Raw genomic sequence first — 24,197 nt, 5'->3', positions numbered from 1 at the left:
ATCAATACTCTCATTTCCAATAAGCCTAATTTTTCATTGTTTAACTGATAGCTTACCCATTTTATAACTATTACCTAACCTTCCCTTTGCCACTATGTCTCAGTGATAGACATGCCTACTTTTAGATTTGTAGCAAAAAGATCTCGAATCTATGTTACTTACTATAAGCAGTTAAAATATCTTCACAGATATTCAGTAGAATTTTCAACCTAGAAACCCACTCTGAAAAATAGAAAAAAAAGGAATGACTGATTATGTTATAAAAACATTATTTCAGTATTACCTATTATTATTTCTTAAAATGCCATGATAGGTTTTCATTTTGAACATCTATACTCTAGTATAATTAATTATGCTTATATCTTTCTCACTTTCATTTAGAATAATCATAAGCAGGTGATTCATTTTTTGTTTTTTGTTTGTTTGTTTGTTTGTTTTTTTGGTTTGTTTTTAGTTTTGACACTTAGGCGTCTTAATCCAAAGAGTAACACTTCACATTAGTTTATGTTTTTATAGTGAGACTTCCAAAGGGGCAATAACAGTCTTTGGAACAATCAGTGCTTCTTGCAATATTGTAATGAGTGAAACAAACAAAAACCTATCTAATATATTTGGTTTATAGTTTATTTTAGCTCACAGATTTTTAGAATCCACAGTGAATTACTGATGTCACTTATTTAGTAAGACTTGTTTCTCAAAACACATGAGCGAAGGAAAAAAGAGAGAAAGAAAGAAACCAAGAAAAGACTCTTACCTATAGAAAACAAACTGATGGTTGCCAGGCAGGAGGTAGGTGGGTGGATGGGTGAAATAGGAAATGGAGATTAAAGAATGAGCCTTGGGTGATGTAGGGAGTTGTTGATTTTCTATATTGTACACCTGAAAGCATATAATACTGTATGTTAGCTCTGATGGGATAAAATAGAATTAAAAGAAAAAACTTGTTTCTTTGAAAGAAATAAAGACACCATTATTGTACACTGAAGGAAATCAGTTAATGTATTTTAATATTTTATTTGTTTTTCATTATAGGATTTTAATCTATACTTGGAAGTTTGAGAGCTAACTGTTAATTTCTATACCAGAAGTCCTTTTCACAACTGAGTCTATAATCTATATTCAGTTACCTTTTTTTTCTATTTATGAAATTCTTGATTTATGAAATTGAACATTTTCTTGTTGAGATTGTGATTTTGCCAAGCAAATGGATAGGAACTGCATCTTCTTTTCTATTCGGTATAAAACATACAAAGGCAATAAAAGCTGACATAATTTTAAAAATGTCAATCAAGTAGCACTTGCAAAGTTGAAAAGCAGAAGGCAATGGCATTCCTGACAAGCTGACAATACCTACAGTCCTCGATAGAAATCACTTTGAGTCTAAATGACTAGCACAGGGAGCTGTCTGACAGCTGATTTATACACGTAAATAAAAAAGGCAGTAGGAGGAACGTGAATGTACTGAAGACTAAGGAAGGAATAGACCATATGGAAAGGTGATGGACATCTGTTTTGTCCTTGCAACTGCTATAATAACATACCCCACGCCTTGTATTTAAACTTATTTTTTATCTTATCAAAAACAAATAAGCCTAAGACAAAGAGATAATAATATGATTAGCTGTGTAATAGTTTATTTAGTTGTTCGTTATTTATTGTCTTCTTCCATTAGAATGTAAATGCCAACTCAAATTTTACTAATTTAAATATTAATCACAGCTAAAAATAAATACAGAGTACCATTTAGAATGGTGCTTGACCAAGCAATTGGGGATTGAATTCTATCCAAGTAGACACAAAAAATTTACCATCACACTAGATTCATTATCAATTTGGTACTCATACACTTCTCCTTAAGTAATACTGAATCTCCTAATAAAGACAATAACAAAGTCACACTTCTGCCTAGCATGATGCATCTATCCTGTGTACTATTATTAAAGTCTATTAATTCTCTCCCCAGAAGAGGATGGGAAATCTTTGGGTGATGGTCATACTTCTCCTTGATAACCTATAAATTAGTTACTATGATGAAAATTTTATACTGATTATGTTACATGATAAAGTGATTAAAAAGGCAAGAAAACAAAGATAATTTAATACACGTGCATGTTCATAACAAAATAAAGAAGAACTACTAATAACAACAACAGTCCTGGTTTCCACAACTGGGCACCCAGCTCTAGCTAGTATTTAAAACTACCTTCTTACCCTGCCCATTCTCTAGTCCCTTTTTGCTCAGCAGGCACCTCAGCTGGCTAATCATGATTTTCTTAAGTGAATTCTGCTATTGTGGTTTGTTTTTTTTTTTTACTTATAACAAAAACATCGAACATGAAATGTATCCTCTTAACACATTTTTTAAAAATTTTTTTAATTTTATTTTTTATAAACATATAATATATTTTTATCCCCAGGGGTACAGGTCTGTGAATCGCCAGGTTTACACACTTCACAGCACTCACCATAGCACATACCCTCCCCAATGTCCATAATCCCACCCTCCCTCTCCCAACCCCCCTCCCCCCATCAACCCTCAGTTTGATTTGTGAGATAAAGAGTCACTTATGGTGTGTCTCCTTCCCAATCCCATCTTGTTTCATTTACTCTTCTCCTACCCCCTTAACCCCCCATGTTGCATCTCCTCTCCCTCATATCAGGGAGATCATATGATAGTTTTCTTTCTCTGATTGACTTATTTCGCTAAGCATGATACTCTCTAGTTCCATCCACGTCGTCGCAAATGGCAAGATTTCATTTCTTTTGATGGCTGCATAGTATTCCATTGTCTATATATACCACATCTTCTTTATCCATTCGTCTGTTGGTGGACATCTAGGTTCTTTCCATAGTTTGGCTATTGTAGACATTGCTGCTATAAACATTCGGGTGCATGGCCCCTTCGGATCTCTACGTTTGTATCCTTAGGGTAAATACCCAGCAGTGCAATTGCTGGGTCATAGGGTAGTTCTATTTTCAACATTTTGAGGCACCTCCATGCTGTTTTCCAGAGTGGTTGCACCAGCTTGCATTCCCACCAACAGTGTAGGAGGGTTCCCCTTTCTCTGCATCCTCGCCAGCATCTGTCATTTCCTGACTTGTTAATTTTAGCCATTCTGACTGGTGTGAGGTGGTATCTCATTGTGGTTTTGATTTATATTTCCCTGATGCCGAGTGATGTGGAGCACTTTTTCATGTGTCTGTTGGCCATCTGAATGTCTTCTTTGAAGAAATGTCTGTTCATGTCCTCTGCCCATTTCTTGATTGGATTATTTGTTCTTTGGGTGTTGAGTTTGCTAAGTTCTTTATAGATTTTGGACACTAGCCCTTTATCCGATATGTCATTTGCAAATATCTTCTCCCATTCTGTCAGTTGTCTTTTGGTTTTGTTAACTGTTTCCTTTGCTGTGCAAAAGCTTTTGATCTTGATAAAGTCCCAATAGTTCATTTTTGCCTTTGCTTCCCTTGCCTTTGGCGATGTTCCTAGGAAGATGTTGCTGCGGCTGAGGTCGAAGAGGTTGCTGCCTGTGTTCTCCTCAAGGATTTTGATGGATTCCTTTCTCACACTGAGGTCCTTCATCCATTTTGAGTCTATTTTCATGTGTGGTGTAAGGAAATGATCCAATTTCATTTTTCTGCATGTGGCTGTCCAATTTTCCCAACACCATTTATTGAAGAGGCTGTCCTTTTTTCCATTGGACATTCTTTCCTGCTTTGTCGAAGATCAGTTGACCATAGAGTTGAGGGTCTATTTCTGGGCTCTCTATTCTGTTCCATTGATCTATGCGTCTGTTTTTGTGCCAGTACCATGCTGTCTTGATGATGACAGCTTTGTAATAGAGCTTGAAGTCCGGAATTGTGATGCCACCAACTTTGGCTTTCTTTTTCAATATTGCTTTGGCTATTCGAGGTCTTTTCTGGTTCCATATAAATTTTAGGATTATTTGTTCCATTTCTTTGAAAAAAATGGATGATACTTTGATAGGAATTGCATTAAATGTGTAGACTGCTTTAGGTAGCATAGACATTTTCACAATATTTATTCTTCCAATGCAGGAGCATGGAACATTTTTCCATTTCTTTGTGTCTTCCTCAATTTCTTTCATGAGTACTTTATAGTTTTCTGTGTATAGATTCTTAGTCTCTTTGGTTAGGTTTATTCCTAGGTATCTTATAGATTTGGGTGCAATTGTAAATGGGATGGACTCCTTAATTTCTCTTTCTTCTGTCTTGTCGTTGTTGTAGAGAAATGCAACTGATTTCTGTGCATTAACTTTATATCCTGACACTTTACTGAATTCCTGTACAAGTTCTAGCAGTTTTGGAGTGGAGTCTTTTGGGTTTTCCACATATAGTATCATATCATCTGCAAAGAGTGATAGTTTGACTTCTTCTTTGCCAATTTGGATGCCTTTAATTTCCTTTTGTTGTCTGATTGCTGAGGCTAGGACTTCTAGTACTATGTTGATTAGCAGTGGTGATAACGGACATCCCTGCCGTGTTCCTGACCTTAACGGAAAAGCTTTCAGTTTTTCTCCATTGAGAATGATATTTGCGGTGGGTTTTTCATAGATGGCTTTGATAATATTGAGGTATGTGCCCTCTAGCCCTACACTTTGAAGAGTTTTGATCAGGAAGGGATGCTGTACTTTGTCAAATGCTTTTTCAGCATCTATGGAGAGTATCATATGGTTCTTGTTCTTTCTTTTATTAATGTGTTGTATCACATTGATTGATTTGCGGATGTTGAACCAACCTTGCAGCCCTGGAATAAATCCCACTTGGTCGTGGTGAATAATGCTTTTAATGTACTGTTGAATCCTATTGGCTAGTATTTTGGTGAGAATTTTTGCATCTGTGTTCATCAAGGATATTGGTCTGTAGTTCTCTTTTTTCATGGGATCCTTGTCTGGTTTTGGGATCAAGGTGATGCTGGCCTCATAAAATGAGTTTGGAAGTTTTCCTTCCATTTCTATTTTTTGGAACAGTTTCAGGAGAATAGGAATTAGTTCTTCTTTAAATGTTTGGTAGAATTCCCCTGGGAAGCCATCTGGCCCTGGGCTTTTGTTTGTTTGGAGATTTTTGATGACTGTTTCAATCTCCTTACTGGTTATGGGTCTGTTCAGGCTTTCTATTTCTCCCTGGTTCAGTTGTGGTAGTTTATATGTCTCTAGGAATGCATCCATTCCTTCCAGATTGTCAAATTTGTTGGTGTAGAGTTGCTCATAGTATGTTCTTATAATTGCTCATAGTATGTTCTTATAACATAGTATGTTCTTTGGTGTTAGTTGTGATCTCACCTCTTTCATTCATGATTTTATTTATTTGGGTCCTTTCTCTTTTCTTTTTGTAACTCTGGCCAGGGGTTTATCGATCTTATTAATTCTTTCAAAGAACCAGCTCCTAGTTTCGTTGATTTGTTCTATTGTTTTTTTTTGGTTTCTATTTCATTGATTTCTGCTCTGATCTTTATGATTTCTCTTCTCCTGCTGGGTTTAGGCTTTCTTTTTTGTTCTTTCTCCAGCTCTTTTAGGTGTAGGGTTAGGTTGTGTACCTGAGACCTTTCTTGTTTCTTGAGAAAGGCTTGTACTGCTATATATTTTCCTCTCAGGACAGCCTTTGTTGTGTCCCACAGATTCTGAACCATTGTGTTTTCATTATCATTTGTTTCCATGAATTTTTTCAATTCTTCTTTAATTTCCTGGTTGACCCATTCATTCTTTAGAAGGATGCTGTTTAGTCTCCATGTATTTGGGTTCTTTCCAAATTTCCTCTTGTGATTGAGTTCTAGCTTCAGAGCATTGTGGTCTGAAAATATGCACGGAATGATTCCAATCTTTTGATAACGGTTGAGACTTGATTTAGGACCCAGGATGTGATCTATTCTGGAGAATGTTCTATGTGCACTAGAGAAGAATGTGTATTCTGTTGCTTTGGGATGAAATGTTCTGAATATATCTGTGATGTCCATCTGGTCCAGTGTGTCATTTAAGGCCTTGATTTCCTTGTTGATCTTTTGCTTGGATGATCTGTCCATTTCAGTGAGGGGAGTGTTAAAGTCCCCTACGATTATTGTATTATTGTCGATGTGTTTCTTTGATTTTGTTATTAATTGGTTTATATAGTTGGCTGCTCCCACGTTAGGGGCATAGATATTTAAAATTGTTAGATCTTCTTGTTGGACAGTTCCTTTGAGTATGATATAGTGTCCTTCCTCATCTCTTATTATAGTCTTTGGCTTAAAATCTAATTGATCTGATATAATGATTGCCACCCCTGCTTTCTTCTGATGTCCATTAGCATGGTAAATTCTTTTCCACCCCCTCACTTTAAATCTGGAGGTGTCTTCGGGTTTAAGATGAGTTTCTTGTAGGCAACATATAGATGGGTTTTGTTTTTTTATCCATTCTGATACCCTGTGTCTTTTGATTGGGGCATTTAGCCCATTAACATTCAGGGTAAGTATTGAGAGATATGAATTTAGTGCCATTGTATTGCCTGTAAGGTGACTGTTATTGTATATTGTGTCTGTTCCTTTCTGATCTACTACTTTTAGGGTCTCTCTTTGCTTAGAGGACCCCTTTCAATATTTCCTGTAGAGCTGGTTTGGTATTTGCAAATTCTTTCAGTTTTTGTTTGTCCTGGAAGCTTTTAATCTCTCCTTCTATTTTCAATGATAGCCTAGCTGGATATAGTATTCTTGGCTGCATGTTTTTCTCGTTTAGTACTCTGAATATATCATGCCAGCTCTTTCTGGCCTGCCAGGTCTCTGTGGATAAGTCTGCTGCCAATCTAATATTTTTACCATTGTACGTACAGACTTCTTTTCCAGGGCTGTTTTCAGGATCTTCTCTTTGTCACTAAGACTTGTAAATTTTACTATTAGGTGAAGGGGTGTGGACCTATTCTTATTGATATTGAGCAGGGTTCTCTGAACCTCCTGGATTTTGATGCTTGTTTCCTTTGCCATATTGGGGAAATTCTCTCCAATAATTCTCTCCAATATACGTTCTGTTCCCCTCTTTGTTTCCTCTTCTTCTGGAATCCCAATTATTCTAATGTTGTTTCATCTTATGGTGTCACTTATCTCTCGAATTCTCCCCTTGTGGTCCAGTAGCTGTTTGTCCCTGTTTTGCTCAGATTCTTTATTCTCTGTCATTTGGTCTTCTATATCGCTAATTCTTTCTTCTGTCTCATTTATCCTAGCAGCGAGAGCCTCCATTTTTGATTGCACCTCATTAATAGCTTTTTTGATTTCAACTTGGTTAGATTTTAGTTCTTTTATTTCTCCAGAAATGGCTTTTATATCTCCTGAGAGGGTTTCTCTAATATCTTCCATGCCTTTTTCGAGCCCGGCTAGAACCTTGAGAATCGTCATTCTGAACTCTAGATCTGACATATTACTAATGTCTGTATTGATTAGGTCCCTAGCCTTTGGTACTGCCTCTTGTTCTTTTTTTTTTGTGGTGAATTTTTCCGCCTTGTCATTTTGTCCAGATAAGAGTATATGAAGGAGCAAGTAAAATACTAAAAGGGTGGCAACAACCCCAGGGAAATATGCTTTAGCCAAATCAGAAGAGATCCCAAATTGTGAAGGGGGAGAAAGGGGATAAAAAGAGGTTCAGAAAGAAAAGAAAAAAGAAACAATTAAAAAAAGAAAACCAATAAAGAAAAAATATAAAAAGGAAAAAAATATATGTATATTAGATAAACTAGTTAAAAAAACGTTAAAAAAGAAAAGGGTAAAAGTTAAAAAAAATTTAGCAGAAGAAGAGAAAAAAAAATTGAAAAAGAAAAAAAAATTAAATTAACTGCAAGGCTAAAGAATCATGGGGAGAAAGCCATGAGTTCCGTTGTTTGCTTTCTCCTCCTCTGGAATTCCGCTGCTCTCCTTGGTATTGAAACTGCACTCCTTGGTAGGTGAACTTGGTCCTGGCTGGGTTTCTTGTTGATCTTCTGGGGAGGGGCCTGTTGTAGTGATTCTCAAGTGTCTTTGCCCCAGGCGGAGTTGCACCGCCCTTACCTGGGGCCGGGCTGAGTAATCCGCTGGGGTTTTCTTTTGGGAGCTTTTGTTCCCTGAGCGCTTTCTGTAGAGTTCTGGAGGACAGGAATGAAGATGGTGGCTTCCCGGTCTCAGGCCAGAGGAGCCGAGAGCCCGGGGCCCCACTCCTCAGTGCGACCTCAGAGAACAGTGCCCAATTACTCCCGTCACCCTGGCCTCCGGCTGCGCTCTGAGCTGACGGAGCCTGCGACCGGTTCAAGGTAACCCCGAGCTGTGAGCTCACTCCTCGGCTCTGTCTCAGTAGCCGGCTTTCCCGTTCTCATACCTGTAAGCTCTGCGACACTCAGACAACCCCGATCCTTCTGTGACCCTGTGGGACCTGAGGCCACGCTGACCGTGTGTGGGCTTCACCCCGGTTAAGCTTCTGGAGCGATGTCCCTCAGCGGAACAGACTTTTAAAAGTCCCGATTTTGTGCTCCGTTGCTCCGCCGCTTGCCGGGAGCCGGCCCCTCCCCCCGCGGTCTATCTTCAGGTCGCTTTGGATTCACTTCTGTGCCAGTCCTACCTTTCAGAAAGTGGTTGATTTTCTGTTTCTAGAGTTACTGTTCTTCTTCTCTTCGATCTCCTGTTGGATGTGTAGGTGTTTGCAATGTTTAGATAAGCTATCTAGCTGATCTCCCGCTACCTGAAGTAGTCTCAGCCTGCTACTTCTCCGCCATCTTGACTCCCTCTTAACACATTTTAAGTGTACAATTAGGTATTATTAACTATAAGCATTATGTTATACAGCAGATGTTAAACACATTCATCTTGCATAATTGATTTTTTTAAATTTACACTCATTGAATATTTAACCATTTCCCTCCCCCCAACTCACTAGCAAGCACCATTCTCATCTGTTCCTAGAATTTTTACTATTTTAAATACCTCATATAAGTGGAATCATGTAGTATTTGTCCTTATGCCACTGCCTTATTTTATTTAGTAAAATGTCCTCCAGGTTCATACATATGTCAGGATATCCCTTTTTTAAGACTGAATAAAATTCTATTGTCTACATATACCATATTATCGGTATCTATTAGCCCATATGTCACATGTAGGTTGTTTCTGTATCTTGGCTATTGTGAATAATGCTGCATTGAAAATGGGAGTACAGTTATCTGAGTTCAATTCTTTTAGATGTATGCACAGATGTAGGAATCTTGGATTATATGGTATAAGAACCAACATAATGACTAATGAAACAGAGTAGAGAATCCACAAGTTCATACACAAATCATCCTCAAAAAGAATGCCAGAATTATTGAACATTACATGAAAAACAAAATTAAAAAATAAAAGAATGTCAAGAATACACAATGGGGAATTGATAGTCTCTTTAACAAATGGTGAGGAAACTGGATATTTATATGTGGAAAGATGAAATTATTCTCTTATCTTAAACCCTATATAAAAACAATTCAACCTGGATTAAAGACTTATATAAGAACTTAATCTGTAAAACTCCTAGAATAAAATATAAGGTAATATATTCCGAACATTGGTCTTGGCAGTAATTTCTTGGATATGACACTAAAAGCACAGGCAACAGAAACAAAATAGAACAGTGGGATTACATCAAACTAAAAAGCTTCTGCACAGCATAGAAAACGATCAACAAATCAAAAATCAACAAAAAGAAGGCAACCTATGGAATGAAAAAAAGTTTCAAACCATATGTCTGATTGTGATTAATATCTAAAATTTTTTTTAAGATTTTTATTTATTTATTTGACAGGCAGAGATCACAAGTAAGCAGAGAGGCAGGCAGAGACAGAGAGGAGGAAGCAGGCTCCCTGCTGAGCAGAGAGCCCAACGCCGGGCTCAATCCCAGGACCCTGGGATCATGACCCGAGCCGAAGGCAGAGGCCTTAACCCACTGAGCCACCCAGGCACCCCAATATCTAAAATATTTAAGAAAGTCCTACAACTCAGTATCAAAAAACACATAGGTGAGCAAAGAACTTAAATAGATAATTCTTCAAAGAAAGCACAGTCAATAAGTATATGAAAAAGTGCTTCCCATCATTAATCATCTGGTAAATGCAAATCAAAACCACAATGAGATAACACCTCATGCCTATTAAGATGGCTATTAAACAACAACTATAGCATCTTGAGTTCAACAAGTATTGGCAAAGATGTGGAAAAATCAGAACCCTTATAAAATGTAAAATAGTTCATCTGATATGTAAAACAAAAATGTATGGAGTTTCCTTAAAAACTGAAAGAAAAACAAAACAAAATTAAAAAAAAAACACACACACACAAAAAACAACCATAAAACTACCAAATGGTCACGGTATATACCTGGTAGTATGACCCAAACTCTCATTGCTATGGAGAATTAATTGTCCTGCTTGAATCAAGTTGTCGCACTTTTCCATTAACTTCAATCAGAGGGCATGATGATATTAAAAGTTGTCCTAAGTCACATCATACGTTCTAAACATATCCTTCCACCTTCATTATGTGGTGGCAGTACAATTTCCTCTTGGAAATAAGGATCAATCACTGCTGCCAGGACAACTGGAATTGTCTATTCTAATTATACATTTCAGAATGGGGGAAATAACCACAAGATGTGTTCATGGACCCACAAACTGATCTGATCTGAGGTAAAACTATAGACCATCTCACCTCCACAAAACCCTACTCTAACTAATGGACAACACTGACCTTTTGGGACTCTTGGAATCAGTGTCAATAATAACTGGTGTCCAGTAATCTTCAAAAATTTCATCATTTTCTTTCTCCCAATGCACACTCTGTGAAAGTTCATAAGTCCCTGTGGGGAAGACAGGGAGGAAGATGAACAGCATAAATTTAACAGAGCAGTGAAATCCTTCCTATAAGCATTCATCGTCTCCTTCATTCAAGAGGTTCTGTGTCTTGATACTGACTTAATATAGGGAATTGAATGAGAGGCTTTGAATCTGGTTTTACAATCAAGTTAGACTTCTGTTTACTTGACCTAAAACTGTTCTTCTTATAAAGATCAAATAAGAATTTAGCAGATTGCCCAACTCTTTCACTTTAAGGATACCATGACCAACTAGCCAACACTATAGGTCTTTGCAAATCACCATACTCTAATTACTGATTTGACCCTGTCATTCATTATGGTAATTATGCCCACCTTGCCTTTGGAGATTAAATGCAGCCATTTGGTTCCTGAAATTTTGGAGCCAATTATAACCATTGCATTTAGGCTTCCCAATTCAGGGGCAGTAGTTTCCATTGTAATTTATGACCTACAGAAAAGAGAAGTAACAAAGAAAGTAGTACAATTAAGAGCTCCTTTTAGTAAAAGATAATTTGAAAATAGTAAGTACCCCTTAATTCAAAATTAAGATTTTGAATATCAAAATAAATTCCATTTTATATGAAAATCAATAATCCCTATATTAATAACATAAAATTTAATATTTAATTTTCTGTATTATTTTTTCTTTGAATGATGAAATTAAAATTCACTTAAATTGAATGCAATAATTTAGTGTCATTTACAGTAATGTTATATTAATGCAAAAATTTTAAGTGACATTAAAGATGTGAAATTCATGTAAACAGAAAACTAAATTTAGAATTTATTTTATAAATTATTTCTCTAATTTCATTTTATTATACTTTATTACAATTTATTATTTCTGTAATATAATGGGGAAGAATTTATAAATGTCAATATCAATTTAAAAGCAGCAAAATGGGGGCACCTGGGTGGCTCAGTGGGTTAAACTCTCTGCCTTCAGCTCAGGTCATGATCTCAGGGTCCTGGGATCAAGCCCCGCATCAGGCTCTCTGCTTGGCAGGGAGCCTGCTTCCCCTCTCTCTCTGCCTGCCTCTCTGCCTACTTGTGATCTCTCTCTCTCTCTGTCAAGTAAATAAATAAAATCTTTAAAAAAAATAAATAAATAAAAGCAGCAAAATGTTTTACACTAAGGAAATCAGCTTAAATTTTTTCTTAAGAATATTTTCATGGTTGGAGTTCCTGGATTGCACAGTTGGTTAAGTGTTCAACTCTTGGTTTCTGCTCAGGTCATGATCTCAGAGGCCTATGTAATCTTGAGACTCTCTCTCCTTCTGCAACATGCCATCTCTCTCTCTCTCTCTCTAGAATAAATAAATAAATAAATCTTTAAAAAAAGAATACTCCTCTAGTTTTGAAATATCAAGCATATTTTTCCTGAATTATTTAAATAATCGATATATAAAATATTAATTGGTGCCTATGTAAAATACTCATAAATATGTATGTATATATACACATACACAGCTAAAATACATATACATAATTATATAAAAATTGTCAATTTTTAAAAAATTATTTATTTGAGAGAAAGAGAGGGAGAGAGAGAAAGCATGAATGGGGGGAGGAGCAGAGAGAGAGAGAAGCAGATTCCCTGCTGAGCGGGAAGCCCTATGTGGGGCTTGATCCCAGGACCCTGGGATTGTGACCTGAGCCAAAGGCAGATGCTTAACTGATTGAGCCACCAGGCACCCCAAAATTATTGACTTCATGAAGAAATCTTTATAACCTGGTTTCTTTCATTCTCTCTTTTTCTCTCTCTCTCTCTTTTTAAAGTAGGCTCCACACCCAGAGTGGAGCCCGACACAGAGCTTGAACTCACAACTCTGAAATCAAGACCTGAGCTAAGATCAATAGTCAGTCGCTTTACTGACTGAGCCCCCCCAGGAACCCTTAGCCTGTTTTCTTAACTTGTGGTTTGTGCATGTGCTTCAAAAATCCTGTAAAAATCTTTAAACTTGATGCAAATACTTACATGGGTTATTTTTTCATTTGGAAAAGATCACAAATTTCATCACTTTGCTCTATGTCCATTACTAATTAAGTCTCTAAGCCATAATTTATAATAGAAATATTGATTTTTGTTGTATCAAATGGGAAAACTGGACTAATGAAATCAATCTGGATGTGTCTTTATTACTGACTGCTATAGGTACTTTTCTTTATACTAAGTAGTTTTCTGTCCAAAAAGCCATGGACTCTTTGGGGGTTCACATTTAGCATATGCATTTATCTCCACAGTTTGAACCCATTGTACACAAATAGCAAATGGGGACTGTTAAAGACCAGAGTCAGAAAAAATTTCCACTGGAGCATATAAAATGTTGAAACTGTTGAAAAGTAGAAACCTGTCTCATCTGAGTCTACATTTTTATAGCTTATAATTATTTTATATAGTTAATAAGAATGGCTTGTAATTTGCTGTAATATCATTCCTTAGAACTGAAAAAAATTCTCAAAAATTACAGAATATTCTAAATTAGTATTTATTTAATGCATGTAAATAGTAATACTGTTGCAAAAAAGCAAACAAGACTTCCTGCTTATAATCATTATTTGAAACCATCTTAATTATCACGTATATTAGCAGTGGGGTACATTATTATCATTATACAGGGCAAAGACATTTTCAGTACTTATAAATCTAAGAGATATAATGCCAGAGTGATATTTCACAAAATGTGCTGCCACCAGGGAGTCTGACCATATTTCATTTTCAATCATAACATTGAGTATCCTAATTGCCAACACTCTCAAGCCACTATCAAGGTATTCTGTCATCCCTTTGCACTAGCGGTTTGTCTGCCTCTATCTTTGTCCTTTACTAGTTCCTCTACTTTCATGTCTCCTCTCAAATGTTGACAGATCTTAACTTACTTGTAGGTTTCATAAAAATCAACCTATAATATCACTAATCCAAACACTTTCAGCTGAGATTGAGTTTATTACAAGTTGAGCAATTTATACTTTTACAAATGGTAGTGATAATATCACAATTACTTTAAAAAATTTTTTTTATATTTAACACTATGTTAGTGCCTATCCTTCTTTGTCTAATAAAATGGTGAATTTATTATAGGGTGAATTAGTTCATGATGAATTGATGGAGCCCATAAACATATTTGATAATAATGCAAAAGAGAGTACTACTTTATTTTCCTCAAATATATGATAGTCATAAACATGATTTAGTTATAAATAATGATTTATTAGTACTCACTTCTTCTGAACTTGATGAATGTGTGCAAAAACCTCCTTCTCTATTTAACATAATCGATTCATCTTCAAATATTGAGAATTTGTTTTTCTACTATAAGTATGTAAGAAGAAACTTTCCCTAGGTATTCATTTTGTTATGTATCACAAGTTTATATATGTAAGGTTGTATCTTCATTTAAGACATTCTCATATTGGATATATTATAATTACTATTATTATTCTCCTTTAAATTTTTGGATATTTCGAATTTAGATATTTAGAATGGTGGTTTTGGAAATTCTATGGGATGTGCTTTATGAAATTTAGGTTAGTTTTCATAAATATTCTGTATGTGTTTAATAATAATAAGCACCTTGAAGTTATTAGGTACAATGATCCACAGGTATTGTATCCAGCTCGCTTATTGTGTGGATAAAATCTATAATTTGACAATTTGTATGGGAGATATGATATATATGCATTTTATTTTTCAGTTCCCATTAGTATATTTAATATGTGACTTTAATAAAAGATATTTCAGAAAAAAAGTGAAGATGAAAGACTATCTATATTGGATTGAGGAGGGAAGTAAGAAAAAAAATTAAGGAAATTAGAGTCCAGTTTTGGAAATTTAGAAGATTTTTAAAGAGATAGCCTACACTTAATTACTTTTTCAAAAAATAATTGTGTTCATGATTTTTTTAACAATTTCTCTTTTTAAAGATTTTATTTATTTATGCAAGAGAGAGAATGAGAGAGAGAGAGAGAGAGAGAGAGAGAACATGAGAGGGGAAAAGGTCAGAGGGGGAAGCAGACTCCCTGATGAGCAAAGAGCCCAATGCGGGACTCAATCCTGGGACTCCAGGATCATGACCTGAGCCAAAGGCAGTCGCTTAACCAACTGAGCCACCGGTGCTCATGATTTTCAATGATATAAATATTAAACATATGCATTTGCTTTATTTAAAATGTTGTGATTCCTCTTAGAAATGGAGGGAAAACTTCCAAACTCACTCTACAAAGACAATATTACCTTGATGTCAAAAATAAAGACCCCACTAAAAAGGAGAATTACAAGCCCATAGCCCTGAGAACTGGAGGGAAAAATTCTCAACAAAATACTACCAAATCAAATTCAACAGTACATTAAAAGAACCATCTACCACGATCACGTGGGATTTACTCCTGGTTTGCAAGCATGGTTCAATATTTGTAGATCAATTGAGGTGATACACTACATTAATAAATGAAGGGATAAGATCCATATGATCCTCTTAATAGATGCAGGAAAAGCATTTCACAAATACAGCACCATTCTTCACAAAAAACCTTAACAAAAGGTATAGATAGAACATACCTCAATATCATAAAAGCCATATATGAAAGACCTACAACTATTTTCAACTTCATGGGAAAAAGAAAAAACTGAGAGCTTTTCCCTTACAGGCAGAAGCAAGAGAAGAATGCCCATTCTCACCATTGTTATTTAACACAGTACTGGGATCCTCAGCAAGCAAACAACAAAAAGAAATAAAAGGCATTCAAATATGTAAGGAAGAAGTAAAACTTCATCTGCAAATATCATTTGCAGATGATATGATACTCCATATAGAAAATCTGAAATACTCTACCCAAAAATTGCTGGAACTGATAGATGAATTCAGTAAAATCACAGAATGCAAAATCAATGTACGGAAATCTGTTGCATTTCTATATGCCAATAATGAAGCAGCAGAAAGAAAAATTAAGGAACCAATCTCATTTACAATTGCACCAAAACTATAAAATATCTAGAAATAAACCTAACCAAAGAGGTAAAAGATCTGTACTCTGAAAACTATACAATACTTATGAAATAAATTGAAAAGAACACAAACAAATGGAAAAATATTCCATGCTCATGAATTGGAAGAACAAATATTGTTAAAAAGTCTGTACTACCCAAAGCAATCTACACATTTAATGCAATTCATATCAAAATAACACCAGCATTTTTCACAGAGCTAGAACAAGTAATCTTAAAATTTGTAGGTCTCCACAAATGACCCTGAATAGCCCAAACAATTTTGAAAAACAAAAGCAAAGCTAGAGGCATCACAATTCAGGACTTCAAGCTACGTTACAAATCTGTAGTAATCAAAAGATTATGGTACACACACAATATTAGATCCATAGATCAAGGGAGAAGAAAGAAAATCTAGAAATAAACCCAAAATTATGTCATCAATTAATGTTCAACAGAGCAGGAAAGAATATCCAATGGGAAAAATGTCTTTTTAACAAAGGTGTTGGGAAAACTGGACAGCAACATGCAAAAAGAATGAAACAGGACCACTTTCTTACACTACACACAAAAAATAAATTCAAAAAGGATGAAAGACCTAAATGTGAGATCTGAAATCATAAAAATCCTAGAGAACACAGATACTAACCTCTTTCACATAGGACCACAGCAACATCTTTCTAGGTCCATCTCCTGACACAAGGGAAACAAAAGCAAAAATGAACTATTGGAATTTCATCAAAATAAAAACCTTCTGCACAGTGAAGGAAACAACCAACAAAACTAAAAGGCAACTGACAGAATGGGAAAAAGATATTTGCAAATGACATAACTGATAAAGGGTTAGTACCCAAAATATATAAAGAACTTATCACAATCAATACCCACAAAACAAATAATCCCATTAAGAAGAGACCAGAAGACATTAATAGTTTTTTTTTTAAGATTTTATTTATTTATTTGACAGGGAGAGATACAGTGAGAGAGCAAACACAAGCAGGGGGAGTGGGAGAGGGAGAAGCAGGCTTTCCACCGAGCAGGGAGCCTGATGCGGGGCTCGATCTCAGGACCCTGGGATCATTACCTGAGTCGAAGGCAGACGTTTAACAACTGTGCCATCCAGGCACCCCCCCCTTTTTTTTATTTTAACAAAGAGACATACAGATCACTAACAGGCATATGAACAGATGATCAACAGAACATCACTCATCATCAGGGAAATACAAATCAAAACCACAATAAAATACCACTTCCCACCTGTCAGAATGACTAAAATTAACAATCCAGGAAACAACAAATGTTGGGGAAGAGTGGTGAAAGGGGAACTCTTTTATACTGTGGGTGGGAATGCATTTGTGTGTAGCCACTCCGGAAAATAATATTAAAGTTCTTCAAGTAGTTAAAAATAGAACTACCCCATGACCCAGCAATTGTACTACTATGTATTTACCCAAAGAACATGAAAATACTGATTTGAAGGGGCACATGCACCATAATGTTTACAGCAGGATGTCCACAATTGCAAAATTTGGAAAGACTCCAGATCCCCACTGACCAAGGAATGGATAAAGAAGAATGGCATATCTATGCAATGGAATATTACTCAGCCATCAAAAAGAACAAAATCTTACCATTTGTAGCTACATGGATGGAGCTAGAATGTATTAGGCTAAGTGAAATGTCAGTCAGAGAAAGACAAATACCATATGATTTCACTCATATATGGAATTTAAAAAGCAGAACAGATGAACATAGAGTGTAAAGAAGAGAGGGAATCATAAGAGACTCTTAACTACAGAGAACAAACTGAAGGTTGATGGAGGAGAGGTAGGCAAGTGATGGGCTAAACAGGTGATCAGTATTAAGGAGGAAACTTCTGTTGAGCACTGGGTATTATGTATAAGTGATGAATCACTAAACTCTATTCCTAAACCAATATTACACTATAAGTTAACTAATGAGAATTTAAATAAAAAACTGAAAAAATAAATGAAAAAGAAAAGTAATGACTAAAATATGCATAAGGATAGGGACACCTGAGTGGCTTAGTCGGTTAAGTATCTGCCTTTGGCTCAGGTCATGATCTTGGGGTCCTGGGATTGAGTCCCACATTGGGTTCCTAATTCTGTGGGGAACCTGCATCTCCCTCTACATGCTCCTCCCTCTACTTGTGCTCTCTCTTTCTCTCTGTGTCAAATAAATAAATAAAATATTAAAATATAAAATAAGTATAAGGATTGTTACAATATTGATTTGAAAGAATTCTATCAGTTAAGTTTTATAAAGTTATGTTTTTAAGTTCTACAGTCTTAATAAAAAGTTTAAAAGAAATATACTGTAATTATAGTCCATCTTTCAGGAAGACACATATTTAAAAACTTAAATCAATTTACTGAAACAGTAATTCCATGTTTCTTAAGTATCTTGCATTTAAATATATATTTTAGTTTCCATACTGTGGCTTGGGTTAGATCTCCTTTTAAAAATATTAATGTATGAAATTGTAATAATAGTTCTTAGCATAATTGCCTCAATCTCTTCTTGGTGATGTATGTCTATATTAAGAATACAGATTTTTTAGTCTTCTGGGTTGTTATATACTGTGGCTCACTAGGTGTGTGTGACATTAAGCACATTATCTTACCTCTCAAGGCTTGAGCTTTTTACATTTTTTTTTAAAGATTTTTATTTTTTTATTTGACTGAGAGAGAACACAAGTGGACAGAGAGGCAAGCAGAGAGAGAGAGAGAGAGGAGGAAACAGGCTCCCTGCGGAGCAGAGAGCCCGATGTGGGACTCGATCCCAGGACCCTGAGATCATGACCTGAGCTGAAAGCATCAGCTTAACCCACTGAGCCACCCAGGTGCCCCAAGGCTTGAGCTTTTTAATCTGCAAAATAAGATTACTAGTTTTACCTCATGATGTGAACTTAGAGGTTTAACTCATAAGGATTCATGAGGCAATCATTTATAAATCACTTATGACAAGCCCTAGCACTTTATTTTCTATCAATAATCATACATTGTTTTAATATAAATCCAGGGATCTAGTTCTTCCTTTAGAAATAAGCTGGATATTCATTACTCATTTTTAAAATAAAATAATACAAATACAAAATATAAAACTGAATGGTACTTTCCTTTAATTTAATATGTGAAATGATAGTAGGGAATTTTTTGCTTCTCTTTCTAAATTGCAACAGTTTAAAACTGGCCCATAGAACTTAAATTGTTATGTATCTGACTTACCATGATATGCAAATGCTTTGCCTTGTAATACAATTTCATTATAATTAGTATATTGTGATAAAATACATTTCTAGGCAATTAGAAAAAAGAAAACAATTGTCTAATGTTTCATTAATAAACACTTAACATGAGCTTGCGATTTTAGGTAGTATATTAGGTGCTAAGGATACCAAATCAACTAAGATATGATTGCTCCCTTAAAAAGCTACTGCACTCAATTCCAAAGTGAAAAGAAATCCTTTAACATTAATAAAGGAAAAACAGAAGCAATAGTTCTACAGATTATGACTGTTCTAGTTATTTATTTTCCCTAAATTGTACTGAATAATACAGAGTTTTGGAGAGTGAATTTTTGGGCACGGTTAGACCAATATTCCCAATAAAGTTTTGTTTAACCTTCAGAATTGATATATTTCTCTGAACATTCTTTAACATGCCGATACCTCTTCAGGAAAATCAAACAGAACAACAGAACAAACAAACATAAAAAGTGTACCTCTGTCTGCTTCATTAATGTGTTCGTGTATTTCTTACCTTTCTCATATTGTGTCATATTGTATCACTCATTTGTCACTTCTCATAGATTATGAGCTTCTTGACAGCAAGGAGCTGCCTTTGTCTTTTTTTGTCTTTCAGATCCTGATTTCCAGTGTACCTGGATCATTGTGGGTAATTATACACACAGAGTGACAATATGACCATCCAATGGTGAAGCCAAATTGTATAGGAGGACATGAAAGAAGTGACCAAACATAATGTTTTATTTTATTTTAATTCTACAGCAGGGAGAATTCAATATCCCACATTTGTTTTTTAAGAAGTTTTTTAAATTTAATTTCCAGTTAGTTAACACATACTGTACTAATAGTTTCAGGTGTATAATATAGTGATTCAACACTTCCATACAATACCTGGTGCTCATCACAAGTACATCTCCTTAATCCCCATAACCCATTTAACCAATCTCTCCACTAAACTCCCCTCTGGTAACGATCAGTTTGTTCTCTCTAATTAAGAGTCTGTATCCTGTTTTCCCTCTCTATCACTCTTCCCCCCCCTTTACTTATTTGTTTTGTTTCTTAAATTCCCCAATGAGTGAAATCATATGGTATTTGTCTTTCTTTGACTTATTTCTCTTAGCCATGTCATGGCAAATGGCAAGACTTCATTCTTTTTTTATGGCTGAGTAACATCCCAGTGTGTGTGTGTGTGGGGGGGGGGCGCATGTGCATGTGTGCATGCATGTGTGTTAGGGGAGCAGGGTTGAAGTGAGGAAATGACATGTTATAACATAATTCATCTAGTTATATCCTCTAAATATAGTCAGAGCAGACACAAATAGTAATGGGAAGCAGACTAAATGCAAATTCTAATGAACCCTACATCCTAGCTCAAAAGAAAGAATAAAACACAAGAGAGAAGAAAACCCACTTCTGGGGCTGCTCATAGTTTTGATGGTCATAATGGTCTACCATATTAATAGTTGTGTATTTATGTTAAATAGCCCCCTCAAACTTAAAGTCTGGAAAAGTTTAAAGTGATGCTATTAAGATAGTAGATGAAATTTCTTCATGTAGTTGTTTTGCCCTTAAAACTTGCATCCCCCTACTGTCTCTGCCCACCCCCCAAAAGAAAAACAATAATAAAAAGGAAACAAACATGAATAAAAAATTAAAAAAAGAAACAGGTTCTTGAAGCACAGCACAAAGATATCACTTATGCAGATACTTATTTTGCAAGCCCCTAACTGATAAGGAGGTTGGATTTTGAAAAATTTCACTTATCTCTTCCAATACATAGAGAGAAGGACAGGTAGTTCATATCCTTATTTTGTTCTTCTCTGAATTTGCTTCAGAATAGATTAAATAAGAAGTGAGTTTGACTTTCCCCAATAAAGATCAGGGATCTACAATGAAAAATGTCCAGTTTTCAGAGACCATTTCTCAATTGAAATGGTATATTGCCACACTTCTAAGTAGATGGTGTGAACCTACTGAAAGTTTGCCAAAATTTCAGGAGAGAAGAGCCCTGATGTTCTAATTGCCTTTCTAATAAAGGGTATACCCTATCTTAATCAAGACATATTGCCCACTATGCCCCCTTGAATACATACACATACACTTTATTCAATACAAAAGATCCACTATACATACTGGATAAATCAGAGACACTGTATAACTCTGATACCAAAACAAAACCTTTATACTCTCTATCAGTCTGTATTAGTTTGCTAGGGCTATTGTAACAAAAATGACAATTAGTGTAACAAAGAAGAGAAATTTATTATGTCACGGTTCAGAAGATTAGAAGGCCAATTTTCTGTTGTCAGCAGGTCAACACTCCCTCGGCATGTGTTAAAACAATGTCTGTTCTACAGCTTTCTCCAAGCTTCTGGTAGTTCCCTGGCTTATAGCTGCATAACTCTAATCTTCACATGGTGTTTTTCCTCTGTGTGTGCTTGTCTATGTGTTCAAACTTCCTCTTTGTATTATTTTATTTTATGTTTAATTTTGTATTACATTATTAAATTTATTTAAGAACATGCAGTCATATTGGATTAGAGCCCACCTTAATGACTTCAACCTGATCATTTACAAATGCACTACTTCCAAATAAGGTCACATTCTGAGGTACTGGGGGTTAGTACTTGGAATAGAAATTCTGAGAGGGACAAATGACTTCCTAGCACTGACCTAACATGACCAAAATGGAAACAAATGGCAAGGTAGTTATATAAGGATACTACAATAAATTTAGAAAAAAATTGAACTAAAAGAAAGATATTTATTTATTTATTTATTTATTTATTTAACAGAGAGAGAGTGCGCCTGCACACAAGCAGTGGGAGCAGCTGACAGAGAGGGAGGGAGCAGATTCCCCACTGAGCAGAGAGCCTGATGTAGGGCTCCATTCCTGGACCCTGAGATCACAACTGAAGGGAGATGCTTAACCGACTGACCCACCCAGGCATCACATAAAATAACAATAATTTAGATATATATTCAATTTAAGGTTAAAATGCTCTTTAAATACCCTAATTAGGAAAATAAGTTCACTACAGAATATATTAGAAAGTTTATTTCCACAGATTCTAAAAAAGATTATAAAAGAGTAAAAGGAAAAAAAAATAATAGAATTGAGGTCCTTTTATTTTTTTTTTAAGATTTTATTTAGTTATTTGAGAGAGAGAAAACATGCAGAAGAAAGGGAAAGTGTCAGAGGAAGTGGGAGAAGCAGACTCAGCTCTGAGCTGGGAGCTCTATGTGGGGCTGGATCTCAGGACCTTGAGATCATGACCTGAGCTGAAGGCAGATTCTTCACTGACTGAGCCACCCAGGCACCCTGGAATTGAGGTCCTTAAATATATGTATCTTTCAGATTTCATCCAACTGTTTTGTTTTTTTTTTTAATCAGAGATAACCAGTATCTTGAATTTGGTATACATTATTTATACTCTAATTGTTGTATCATATATATATATATATATATGTATATATATATATATATATACATATATATACATATATAATTAAGTAGTATCAAACATTGGTATGTTTGCTTCTATATAAAGATATTAAAAGACATGTAAAACTTTCCTTTTACATTCAAATAGTTACATGTTCATTTTCCTTAACTTATTTCTTGGATTCGTTTTTTGGTTTGTTTGTATGTTTTTGTCCTTTAAACTGTTATTTACCTCTATCCATACCCTCCACACTAATTAAATAAACTCCAAGGCTATGCTCTACTTTTGGATGGACATTCAATTCCTAGCATATTCCCCATCTCATTTGCAAGTACATTGTCTGGTATAGCTGAGTAGAGATTGTTATGAAAGTAAACAAAAGTATTAAATACATGTTGTACACCAGATACTAATGTAGCATTTGTATGTCAACTATACTTTAATAGAAAAACATTAAATATATCAAGTAATAAATTCTAATGCTGTAAGCATGAATCAAGTTGAAATATACATTTCCACTTCTTATTAAAGGCAAAACTGATGATTATTATATCGTGACTAATATAACACAATAAAAAACACTAAAAAGATATATATATATATCTTTTTACATATATATGTATGTATACATGTACATATATATGTACATATACACATACATGTATATGTGTGTGTGTGTATATCTGTCTTCCAATTAACCATATTAAGGTACAAAATATTTTATCTTCTGTTTTACTGAGTTTTAGCAAAAAAAGAGAGAATGTTAAGTCCCTTCAGCAAAAGCAGTACCCAGGAATGGTATTTCCTCTACTGTACCCTCAAAATTTGAGTTAATCCAACACCAACTCCCTTATATGTCACTATCTGTACATTCAAAGTCAAATTAGAATTTCACAAAATCAGGGGCCCCTGGGTGGCTCAGTGGTTAAGGCCTCTGCCTTCAGCTCAGGTCATGGTCTCGGGGTCCTGGGATCGAGTCCCGCATCGGGCTCTCTGCTCGACAGGGAGCCTGCCTCCTCCTCCTCTCTCTCTCTGCCTGCCTTCCTGCCTACTTGTGATCTGTCAAAAAAAAAAAAAAAAGAAAAAAGAATTTCACAAAATCAGAAGGGCATGTGATGTGATGAGCACTGGGTGTTATACACAACTGATGGACTGTGTTATACACAATTGATGATTATATACAACTAATGATATACTATGTGTTGGCTAATTTAATTTAAATTACAAAAAGAATTTCACAAAATCAACCTCATATCAAATACACTTCAAAATGAAGTAATTGTCAGCATATAAACAACTGTGTAATGAAAATGAATTTCCGGAGCTCAGCATCTCATACACTCTAAACCTACATTCTCACCAAGGCTTTGTGTTGTTTGCAAGAATTGGAATAGAGGGACAGAGACTGTATATCAAAATACAACTTTTATTTATAAAAATATATAAATTTATAAAAATTTTATAAATTTGTAAATATATAAAAATAAATCTCTTTACTAAATATGTATCTCTATTGATATAGATATGAATTATATATCTATATTGATATATATCAATCATAGACTTTACTATGTCTGAGAGAATGACATACAGTGATTACAAGGTATTTAAGTCTCCTATCCTTACAAGGTCAATATGAGATAGGATGC

The sequence above is a fragment of the Enhydra lutris genome, unplaced genomic scaffold, assembly GCF_002288905.1.
Source record: "Enhydra lutris kenyoni isolate GAN:26980312 unplaced genomic scaffold, ASM228890v2 scaffoldscaffold21, whole genome shotgun sequence".
NCBI classification, from domain to species: Eukaryota; Metazoa; Chordata; class Mammalia; order Carnivora; family Mustelidae; genus Enhydra; species Enhydra lutris.
The sequence above is the reverse complement of the archived record's forward strand: the minus strand, read 5'-3'. Positions refer to the sequence as shown.